This window comes from Jaculus jaculus, chromosome 9 (genome assembly GCF_020740685.1).
Source record: "Jaculus jaculus isolate mJacJac1 chromosome 9, mJacJac1.mat.Y.cur, whole genome shotgun sequence".
In the NCBI taxonomy this organism is placed as follows: domain Eukaryota; kingdom Metazoa; phylum Chordata; class Mammalia; order Rodentia; family Dipodidae; genus Jaculus; species Jaculus jaculus.
The window spans coordinates 137,414,672-137,427,330 of NC_059110.1; positions in this window are offsets into that span (position 1 = coordinate 137,414,672).

Here is a 12,659-nt window from a genome sequence, read left to right on the forward strand (position 1 = left end):
CCCAAGTGTTGGGATTAAAGGCATACACCACCACCATGCCTGGCTCTCTTGTTTGTTTTTTGAGGCAGAGTTTCTCTAGCCTGGGCTGTACTGGAACTCACTCAGTAGTTCCAGGCTGGCCTAGAACTCAGCAATCCTCCTACCTCTGCCCTCCTAGTGTTGGGACTAAAGGCATGCACCACCATGCCTGGCTACCTCTTCTTGCGACAGGGTCTCAAGTACCCCAGGCTGGCCTTGATCTTGGCTATGTAGCTAAAGATGACCTTGAATTTCTGATCTTCCTGCTTCCTGATTCTCCTGTGGTATTAGACTATAAAATCCTAAGGCTACCTCCAGTGACATATGACTGGGATGAAATATGAATGAAATTAACAGGGTGGTGATGGATTGGAGAAGAGAAGGCAAATGAGAGGCAGACATAAGGAACATAGAAGGAGATTCAATGATGAAGAAAAGAAATTGGGTCAGAGAGCATATCACAGATAAGATCTAGGGGTGGAATCACCTCATGTAATGATAGAACTTGACGTGTGTATTTGATGGTATTGTTTCCTAAATCACTTTTTTTTTTTTTTTTTTTTTTTTGGTTTTTTGAGGCAGGGTCTCACTCTAGCCCAGGCTGACGTGGAATTCACTATGGAGTCTCAGGCTGGCCTCGAACCCACGGCGATCCTCCTACATCTGCCTCCCGAGTGCTGGGATTAAAGGCGTGCGCCACCAGGCCCGGCTCTAAATCACTTTTAACTCCAAAAGTCTGTCAGAAGATGAGTGGGCGAATACTGCATTCACCTACGAATTGCCAAGTAGCTGACACTGTGTATCTTTTTTTTTTTTTTTTTTCAAGATAGGGTCTCACTCTAGCCCAGGCTGACCTGGAATTCACTGTGGAGTCTCAGGGTGGCCTAGAACTCACGGCAATCCTCCTATCTCTGCCTCCCGAGTGCTGGGATTAAAGGCATGCACCACCACGCCCGGTTTAACACTGTGACCTCAGTCAACCCTTGTTACATTTGAAGTCCCATTAGGTCCAAACCCATGCACCCAGACTGTTTGAGGAACATGTGAGTTACTCAATGAGGAGGCTGAACAATCAATATTAGACATCCATGTCTTTTTTTGTTTTGGTTTGGTTTTGGTTTTTCGAGGTAGGGTTTCACTGTAGCTCAAGCTGGCATGGAATTCACTATGTAGTCTCAGGCTGGCCTGGAACTCATGGCGATCCTCCTCCCTCTGTCTCCTGAGTGCTGGGATTAAAGATGTGCACCACCACGCCTGGCTGGACTTCCATGTCTTTAAAAAGAAAAAAAATTTCCAGGCATGGTGGGGCGCAAGACAGTCCAGATGACCTGGAGTTTACTATGTGGCCAATGACGACCATGACCTCCCTGACCCTTCTGCCTTCACTTCTCAGGTGCTGGGGTTATTGGTAACACCATGTGGGCTTTTTTTGTTTTTTTATTTTGTTTTGTTTTGATTTATTTTATTTTGTTTTGTTTGGTTTTTGAAATAAGGTCTCACTCTGGCCCAGGCTGACCTGGATCTCATTCTGTAATCTCAGGATGGCCTCGAACTCACAGCAATCCTTCTACCTCTGCCTCCCCAGTGCTGGGATTAAAGGCACATGTCACCATGTCTAGTTTTTGTTTTATTTCCTTCTGCTTTAGAAAAGAGTCTTACTCACTGGGCATGGTGGCGCACGCCTTTAATCCCAGCACTCGGGAGGCAGAGGTAGGAGGATTGCCATGAGTTCGAGGCCACCCTGAGATGACAAAGTTAATTCCAGGTCAGCCTGGACCAGAGTGAGACCCTACCTCGAAAAACCAAAAAAAAAAAAAAAAAAAATGAGTCTTACTATATAGTTCTAGTTGGCCTGGTACCCACTATGCCCACTATGTAACCCAAGCTGACCTGGAATTTATGACAATCCTCCTGCCTCAGCTTCTTTTTTTTATACTTTAATAATTATTTTATTATTTTGTCTGTATGCTGGGTTGAATTCAGGACTTTATGCATGCTAAGCATACACCATATCACTAAATTACACCTTCACATATAGGTATTTCTTTTTTTTTTCTCAATTTGTATTAACATTTTTCCATGATTATAAAAAATATCCCATGGTAATACCCTCCCAACCCCCCCTTTCCCCTTTGAAATTCCATTCTCCATCATATCCCCTCCCCATCTCAATCATTCTGCTTACCTATATACAATACCAACCTATTAAGTACACTCCTCCCTTCCTTTCTCTTACCTTTATATCTCCTTTTTAACTTACTGGCCTCTGCTACTAAGTATTTTCCTTCTCACGCAGAAGCCCAATCATCTGTAGCTAGGATCCACATATGAGGGAGAACATGTGGCGCTTGGCTTTCTGGGCCTGGGCTACCTCACTTAGTATAATACTTTCCAGATCCATCCATTTTTCTGCAAATTTCATATCTTCATTTTTCTTTACCACTGAGTAGAACTCCATTGTATAAATGTGCCATATCTTCATTATCCACTCATCAGTTGAGGGACATCTAGGTTGGTTCCATTTCCCAGCTATTATAAATAGAGCAACAATAAACATGGCTAAGCACGTACTTCTAAGGAAATGAGATGAGTCCTTTGGATATATGCCTAGGAGTGCTATAGCTGGGTCATATGGTAGATCAATCTTTAGCTGTTTTAGGAACCTCCACACTGATTTCCACAATGGCTGGACCAGAATGCATTCCTACCAACAGTGTAGAAGGGTTCCTCTTTTTCCACATCCCTGCCAGCATTTATGATCATTTGTTTTCATGATGGTAGCCAATCTGATAGGAGTGAGATGGAATCTCAATGTAGTTTTAATCTGCATTTCCCTGATGACTAGTGACGTAGAACATCTTTTTAGATGCTTATATGCCATTCATATTTCTTCATTTGAGAACTCTCTATTTAGCTACATTGCCCATTTTTTGATTGGCTTGTTTGATTTCTTATTATTAAACTTTTTGAGTTCTTTGTATATCCTAGATATTAATCCTCTATCAGATATATAGCTGGCGAAGTTTTTTTCCCCATTCTATAGGTTGCCTCTTTGCTTTATTCACAGTGTCCTTTGCAGTGCAAAATCTTTGTAATTTCATGAGGTCCCAGTGGTTAATCTGTGGTTTAATTGCCTGAGCAATTGGGTTTGTATTCAGAAAGTCTTTGCCAAGACCAATATGTTGAAGGGTGTTGCAGTCTGGTTCACATTGCTGGTAGAAATTACCCAACCAAGAGCAGCTTCTGGGAAAAAAGAGATTTATTTTGGCTTACAGGTTCAAAGGGAAGCTCCACAATGGCAGGGGAAAACAATGGCATGAGCAGAGGGTGGACATCACCCCCTGGCCAACATAAGGTAGACCACAGCAACAGGAGAGTGTGCCAAACACTGGCATGGGGAAACTGGCTATAAATCCCAACAATACACTCCCTCTAGGAGGCATTAATTCCCAAATATCCATCAGCTGGGGAGCTAACACACCTAAGTTTATGGGGGACACCTGAATAAAACCACCACAAAGGGTTTCCCCTACTTTTTCCTCTAGCAGTTTCAGAGTTTCAGGTCTGATATTAACAGCTTTAATCCATCTGGACTTAATTCTTGTGCATGGAGAGAAGGAAGAACCTATTTTCATCCTTCTACAGATACATATCCAGTTTTCCCAACACCATTTGCTGAAGAGGCTGTATCTTCTCCAATGAGTATTTTTGGCATTTTTATCGAATATCAGGTGTCTATAGCTACCTGGACTTACATCTGGGTCCTCTATTCTGTTCCATTGATCTACATGTCTGCTTTTGTGCCAGTACCATGCTTTTTGTTACTATGGCTCTGCAGTATAGGTTAAAATCAGGTATGGTGGTACCACCAGCCTTATTTTTGTTGCTCAGTATTATTTTAGATATTTGAGGTTTTTTGTAATTCCAAATGAATTTTTGGATTGTTTTATCTATTTCCATGAAGAATGCCTTTGATGGGGATTGCATTAAATGTGTAGATTGCTTTTGGTAAGATTGCCATTTTCACAATATTGATTCTTCCAATCCAGGAACAAGGGATGTTTTTCCACTTCCTAATGTCTTCTGCAGTTTCTCGCTTGAGTGTTTTAAAGTTCTCATTGTAGAGTTTCTTTACCACCTTGGTTAGGTTTATTCCAAGGTACTTTATTTATTTATTTTTTTTGATGCAATTGTGAATGGGAATGATTCTCTGATTTCATCCTCTTTGTGTTTGTTGTTAGCATATATGAAGGCTACTGATTTCTGTGTATTTATTTTGTATCCTGCTATATTGCTGTAGGTTTCGATCAGCTCTAACAGTTTGCTAGTAGAGTCTTTAGGGTCCTTTATATATAGAATCATGTTATCTGCAAATAATGATAACTTGATCTCTTCCTTTCCAATTTGTATCCCTTTTATGTGTGTCTCTTGCCTTATTGCTATGGCTAAGACTTCCAGAACTATATTAAATAAAAGTGGGGACAGTGGACACCCTTGTCTTGTTCCTGATTTTAGTGGAAAAGCTTCCAGTTTTTTCCCATTTAGTAATATGTTGGCTGTAGGCTTGTCATAAATAGCCTTTATTATATTGAGATATGTTCCTTCTATTCCCAGTCTCTATAGGACTTCTATCATGAAGGGATGTTGGATTTTGTCAAACTCTCTCTCTGCGTCCAATAAGAAGATCATGTGATTTTTGTCCTTCAATCCATTTATATAATGTACTACATTTATAGATTTTCATATATTGAACCATCCCTGCATCTCTGTGATAAAGCCTACTTGGTCAGGGTGAATGATCTTTTTGATATATTCTTATATTCTGTTTGCCAATATTTTGTTGAGAATTTTTGCATCTATGTTCATGAGGGAGATTGGTCTGTAATTTTCTTTTTTTGTTCTATCTTTGCCTGGTTTTGGCATTAGGGTGATGCTGGCTTCATAGAAGGAGTTTGGTAGAATTCCTTCTTTTTCTATTTCCTGGAAAAGCTTAAGAAGCAATGGTGTTAGCTCTTCCTTGAAGGTCTGGTAAAAATTCAGCAGTGAATCCATCTGGGCCTGGGCTTTTTTTAGTTGAGAGATTTTTGATAACTGTTTGGATCTCCATGCTTGTTATAGGTCTATTTAAGTGATTAATCTCATCTTGATTTAATTTATGTAGATCATTTAAATCAAGGAAATCATCCATTTCTTTCAGATTTTCATACTTTGTGGAGTATATGCTTTTGTAGTATGTCCCTATGATTTTTTGAGTTTCTCTAGCATCTCTTTGATGTTACCTTTTTCATCTCTAATTTTATTAATTTTTGTCTCTTCTCTCTTTCTTTTGGTCAGATTTGCTGAGGGTTTATCAATCTTGTTTATCCTTTCAAAGAACCAACTCTTTGTTTCATTAATTCTTTGGATTTTTTTTTGTTTCTATTTCATTAATTTCTACACTAATCTTTATTATTTCTTCTCGTCTACTGATTTTTGGTTTGCCTTGTTCTTCTTTTTCCAAGGCTTTAAGGTGAAGCATTAGGTCGTTTACTTGCGACCTTTCTAATTTCCTAATATAAGCACTTAAAGCTATAAATTTTCCTCTTAGAACTGCCTTCATTGTGTCCCAGAGATTTTGGTATGTTGTGTTCTCATTATTGTTTGACTCTATAAATTTTTTGATTTCCTTCTTGATTTCTTCATTGACCTATTCATTATTTAGTAGTGTATTGTTTAGTTTCCATGATTTTGTGTATGTTCTATAGCCTTTCTTGCTATTGATTTATAGTTTGTTTCCATTGTGGTCAGATAGAATGCAAGCAATTATTTCAATTTTCCTGAATTTGTTAAGATTTGCTTTGTGTCCTAATACATGGTCTATTTTAGAGAATGTTCCATGTGCTGCTGAAAAGAATGTATATTCTGCAGCATTTGGATGAAATGCCCTGTATATATCTGTTAGGTCCATTTCTTCTATGACCTCATTTAGTCCAGATGCCTGTCTGTTTATTTTTTCCTGGGATGACCTGTCAATTGATGAGAGTGGGTTGTTGAAGTCACCCTTCCTTATCTTTCTTGACTAATGTTGGACTGAAGTCTACCTTGTCAGATATTAGGATAGCAACCCCTGCTTGTTTTCTAGGCCCATTTGCTTGAAACACCGTTTTCCAACCTTTCACCCTAAGATAATGTCCATCCTTTGTAGATAGGTGAGTTTGTTGGAGACATCAAATTGTAGGGTCCTGCGTTTTAACCCAGTCTGCGAACCTATGTCTTTTGGTTGGGGCATTGAGGCCGTTGATATTAAGAGATATTATTGAAAGGTATATTTAGGTTTGCCTTTTTTTTTACTGTGGTTCTGGTGTTACCTTTGCTGTCTTGTGTTAACTTGTATTTGAGTATTGCTTGTTTTTTCCAGGTTCCTTATATGTGTGCTTTTCCTTCTCTTCAGCATGGAGGATTCTTTCAAGTATTTTCTGTAGAGCTGGTTTTGTCTTCAAACACTCCTTTATCCTGCTTTCGTCATGGAATGTCCTTATTTCTCTCTGTCTATTTGAATGGATAGCTTTGCAGGATAAAGTAACCTTGGTTAACAGTTGTTATCTTTTAGAATTTGGAATACATCACTCCAAGCCCTTCTGGCTTTTAAAGTTTGTGTTGAGTAATCTGCTGTAGTCCTGATGGGCTTGCCTTTGTAGGTAACTTGATTTTTCTCTCTAACTGCTTTCAATATTTTTTCTTTGGATTGTGTGTTTGGTAGTTTGATTATAATATGGCGAGGAGAGGTTCTTTCCAGGTTTTGTCTGGCTGGGGTTCTAAAGGCTTCCTGTATCTGAATTGGCACCTCTTTCCCAATTTGGTGGAAGTTTTCTTCTATGATTTTGTTGAGGACACCTACTATGCCTTTGGAGTGAAATTCTCCTTCTACTATGCCCTGAATTCTTATGTTTGATCTTTTCATAGTGTCCCAAATATCTTGAAATTCTCATTCACACTTTTCTATTAGTTTGTCTTTCTCTTTGTTGGACTGTATTAGATCTGCCATCTGGTCTTCTAGCTTAGATATTCTGTCTTCTCCTTCATCCATTCTACTGGTGATATTTTCTACAGAGTTTTTGATTTCATCAACTGTGCTCTTCATTGCTAGTAATTCTGACTGGTTTTTCTTTATTATTTCTGTTTCCTTATTTATGTCTTGTATTGACTTCTTTATTTTGTTAAATTGGTGTCCTGCATCTTCTTTGATTCCTTTGATTTCCTCTGATTCCTTTGATTTCTTCTTTGACTTCTTTGAACATATTTATAATCATTCTTTTGAAATCTTTCTCAGGCATTTCCTCTAATTTGTTCTCACTGGAGGTCATTTCTGATGCATTACTACTTTTTGGTGGATTTATATTGTCTTAATTTTTGGTGTTTCTTGTGTTATAGTGTATATATTTTTGCATCTTGGATTAAGTTAATGCTTGGATTTTCTAGTTAGATGGGTATTCTTAGCTATATCAATTGATTTGATGTAATATATTTTCAGGGTAGGAGCTTAAGGTGTTAGGTGTGGCTCTTAAGACTCTCAGAGTATCTACAAAGGTGTTCCTAGGGGTTGAGTTTCCCTGCTATGGGAGTATTCAAGTAGGCTGAGTGGAATAAAACACTGGTAGATTCTAAAAGTTAACTAAACACTATATACATTCAATCAAAAACAGCACTGAGTATTTATGCAAGAGTAGGTATTATAACAACCAGATCCTCTATCAACAAAGAGGTTAAGATTTCTGGTCTGTTGAGGGTTCCAAGTCAGCTTGTGACCAAGTGAGACCCTTCCCTGGTGCAATCCCAGTTACCTTTTTGGATGATTTTGGTCTCAGTCAAGTAGGCTGGCTGGGTCGCTGGACCACTGTTCTGATTTCTGGAGCTGGGCACTGGCTTTTCCTGCGGGGCAAACCGAGCCTGGAAACTGTGGCCCTGTAGACCGGCACCACCACTGCTGCTGCTGTTGAAGCTGCTGCTGCTGGATTCAGTGCTGCTGGTGCTGAAGCTGCTGCTGCTGGTTCTGCCACTGCTATAGCCGCCGCCACTGCTGCTGCTGGAGCTGCTGTTGCTGCTGCTGGATCCGCCGCTGCTGAGGCTGCTGTTGCTGGTGCCGGAGCCGCTGCTGTTGCTGCCAGAGCCAGAGCCTCTGCTTCCACCACTGCTTCCGCTGCCGGAGCCAGAGCTGCCGCTGCCAGAGCTGCTTTGGCCTGCCTGTGTGGGCTCTGGATGCTCTAGATCTCTCCTACTTCTCTGCTGCCATTTTAATTTCTTATACACCTCACTTTTTAGTAAAAGTGTGTATTTTGCTGGTTTTTTTTTTTTTTTTTTTTTTTTTTGCTTTATCTCCCTTAGGCTGCTTTGGCATGGTTCCTATGCTGCCATCTTAACTGGAAGTCAACATATAGGTATTTCTTAAGAGTGTTTTATAGTCACAGAATGAAACATATCAATGAAAATAAATCACAACCATATACAACAAAATATATGAATATTAGAAATGTGTTGAATTTTTAAAAATCCGATCCTTAGATTACATATGCCATTAACATTTTTTAAAGATTTTATTTTTATTTATTTATTAGAGATAGAGAGAAGGAAAGAGAGAGAGAGAGAGTGAGGATGGGCATGCCAGGGCCTCCAGCCACTGCAAACGAACTCCAGACACATGTGCCACTTTGTGCATCTGGCTTACATGGGACCTGGAACATTGAATTGGGGTCCTTAGGCTTCACAGACATGAGCCTTAATCACTAAGCCATTTCTCCAGCCCTGTTTTCATTTTTATTTTTATTTATTTATTGGTTTGGAGTCCACTGGCATTTTATTCGTATGTATGATTTCTTTATACTCCTAGGGGGAAAAAAAAATCCCAGGACTTTTTCCTCCTGTGTTCATCTTCCTTCTTCATGGTTCATAATGCCTCCTGAAGTTGTCAATACAATGAAACCAAACTAATGGGATATGAGCAGATTATTCTGCCATTTTTCTAAGTCTTTGAGCTATACATCAGATCTGGGCCTGAGCACTCCACACTTCTCTAATCTGTCTGTAAGCCTCACAGCAATTTTCCTGGCTCATCAAGGATTTCAAACTCAACAACGTGTCCACACTTCATGATCCCTGTTAGAAAGCGCATGGTGACTTGGGAACTGGGCCTAATAAGGACCTGGCACTGGCCTCTCTTTCCAGCATTGTTGATGCCCTTGAGCGCATCTGCCAGGACAGTCACGCACACCATGATGGCTATGCAGGAAGATCTGCCTCAGCTTCCGAGCACTAGAATGGCAGTGAGTGTGCCACTGTTCCTGCCTCAAATTTTTTATGTAAATTCAACTGAAACAATGTTTTGAAAGTGGGCATGGTGGCACGCGCCTTTCATCCCCCATTCTGAACAGGAGAGGTAGGAGGATCACTGTGAGTTTGAGGCCAGCCTAAAACTATATAGTAAATTCCAGGTCAGCCTGGGTTAGAGTAAAGTAAAATACTTTTTTTTCCGTGGAGGCTGGGGGATGATGAAAATGTGCTCAACACACTTTTCTGAAGAGAGAGGGCCTCCTTGGCCAGCACCTGTCATGTGTACTTAGGATTTTATTCTGATAGAAGGTAAGCAAAAAAAAAAAAAAAGAAGGTAAGCAAATCAATTCCTATTCAAAACAAGTCAAGAAGGAATTAAAGAACCTATGTGAGTTGCGTTCAACCCAGAAGCAAGAGTCCTACCACCTCTGTCATAAGGTGGAAAGAAAACGCCACTCCTTCTAAGTCCTCGAGTTGTCAGGCTCTCTCTCAAAAAACCTGCACCATGGGCTGGAGAGATGGCTTAGCGGTTAAGCGCTTGCCTGTGAAGCCTAAGGACCCCAGTTCGAAGCTCCATTCCCCAGGACCCACGTTAGCCAGATGCACAAGGGGGCGCACGCATCTGGAGTTCGTTTGCAGTGGCTGGAGGCCCTGGCATGCCCATTCTCTCTCTCTCTCTCTCTCTCTCTCTCTCTCTCTCTCTCTCTCTCTACCTGTCGCTCTCAAATGAATAAATAAAAATAAACAAAATTAAAAAAAAAACAAACCTGCACCAGCATCCCTGCACATTTCAGAAAAGGTGACACCTAATCATCACAAGTAACAAGGGTAAGTGAGCAGTCCACGGAAGTGGACTCAGACATTCTCGAAGATTTTCAAATCTCTGAATGTTTGATATGTGAGGCAGGCTCTCCTGGTCTATCAGCTGGCTTGGTATTTGTGGAGGCCCTCCTCCTTCAGCCAATTAAAGGACACATTCTTGAGCTCTCTTATTCCCAGAGAAACACACCCTCTGGTCCCGCTCCCTCACATTTCAGACATCCCCATTACAGTAGACTCACCACTTGTACGTGAGGGGGTGAACCCAAAAAAATTGCTCAATTTGAACAAGAACGACTTGGGCTGGCACATGGCCATGCATCAGCCATCTTTGTGGATTGGACAAATCTGACACTTTTTCTGAAGAGAGCCTATTCTCTGACCTAGGGTGACAGCTTCGCTCTCGCCCTAGGTCAGAGAATTGGGATCTTTTAGGTCAAAGAGAATGCCACGAAGATGCAGGGAATCTCTGTGTGCTAGGGAAAGGAGGCCCCTGACACACATGTGACTTAAGTGCTTACATCCGCATGGGACATGCAGAGCTTACAGGTGAAGTGAGACACTACCAATGAGTCCTGAGCCCCTTTCTAGCAGGAGGACCAACGTCTGTTTGAGGCAGTAGACATACAGGAGCCTCCCAAGTTCGAAACCAAAAGAAGATATGAGTAACATAAAACCCATATGCAAGTATACATATTCTTTATGCCTTATAGGCCCAGGGCAAAATTGCTGAAGCCAGGCCAGAAAGAATTAGAAGTGTCGGGGTCCAAACGTGTATTCTGAGGGTTCGTGTACCCATTTGTTGGCTCTCGAGAACCATCATGACTCGACAATGGATGCAGGTGGAATGAAGGACCAGAAGGATAAGTATTGGAAAATCACAGACATTCCCCTCGTTCATTGAGTAACATTCACAGATATCAAGGAAAATACGGTAAGTACGTAACACACGATCCACTGTGAACACAGTTAGAATTTGTTGTGGCCTTACATGCTCCTCACAATCATGAGAAATTCCCATGTGACATGGAAGAAAAAGAGCAGGCATGACTATGCTTTATGGAGACATTGTAGATGACACTGCACCCAGTGTCTCCAGTTTTCCAAACAGGTGCTTGTCTATTGCACTGGAATGATATCTTTACTTTCCCGAAAATGATAGCAATGTCTTTGGGTCAAATGGAAGTCATATACATATTTCTTTCTAGGGCATCCCTGTTGAAGGACAAACATTTAGGCCTGTTTGTAACCTTTTTTTTTTTTTAAGTACAGGCTTTTTACTCATAAAAATTGATATAAAAGAAAACATAAACAGAAGGACAACTGACAAGTTCTGAGTCTGGGGACAAAAATATCAGAAAACAAATAATGATGTGAAACATCTTAAAGGATGAATGGCAGTGTAGTAGGCAATTCCACGATGCTGGCCTGGACCTCCAACTAAATACAGTTCATGGGAAGAATGGGAATTATTTTAGCTTACAGATCTAAGCAGAAGTTCCATCGGTGGGGACAGAAAGCTGCTTACTTTGATAGATCCACGAAGATAGCCTGTTTGTAACCTTTGACCCATCTTGCATAGTTCTCACTTGATCTCTCATTTTCAGTGATCAGAGCAGTTGAGAATCAAACACAGGGAGCTTGACGTCACGGCAGGCACCTTGACTGCCAGCACAGATGAGAGGATGAGCGTGACATTGCAGCCACCCTGTGGCTGTATGCTGAATTCCAGCTCACCCGGTACTAGAATTCCAGCCTAGCCAGAAAAAGAGGGAAAAGAAAAAGTGCTGCGGGAGACGTGGGAACTGGGAAGTGGCTTAGCGGTTACAGCCTTTGACTCTGAAGCCAAAGGACCCCCATTGCACTCGGGAGGGATGCACCCAAACCCGAGGCACTCTCGTGTGGGCTAGGGCACCTGGTGTGCCCATTCTCTGTATCTGTCCCTTTCTCTTTTCTCTCTCTCTCTCTCTCTCTCTCTCTCTCTCATATTTAAATAAGTAAAATACATTTTTTCTCTTGGGTGGAGGGGGGGGGGATGAAAATGTGCTCAACACACCTTTCTGAAGAGAGAGAGCCTCCTTGGCCAGCACCTATCATGTGTACTTAGGATTTTATTCTGATAGAAGGTAAGCAAATCAATTCCTACTCAAAATAAGTCAAGGAGGAATTAAAGAACCTATGTGAGTGGCGTTCAACCCAGAAGCAAGAGTCCTACCACCTCTGTCATTGGGTGGAAAGAAAACACTGCTCTAGTCCTGGAGTTGTCAGGCTCTCTGTCAAGAACCCTGGACCAGCATCCCTGCACGTTTCAGAAGAGGTGATACCTAATCATCACCAGTGACAAGGGTAAGTGAGAAGTCCACGGAAGTGGACTCAGATGTTCTTCAAATCTCTGAATGTTTGATATGTGAGGCAGGCTTTCCTGGTCTATCAGCTGGCATGGCATTCCTGGAGGCCCTCCTCCTTCAGCCAATTAATGGATACTTTCTTGAGCTCTCTTATTCCCAGAGAAACACACC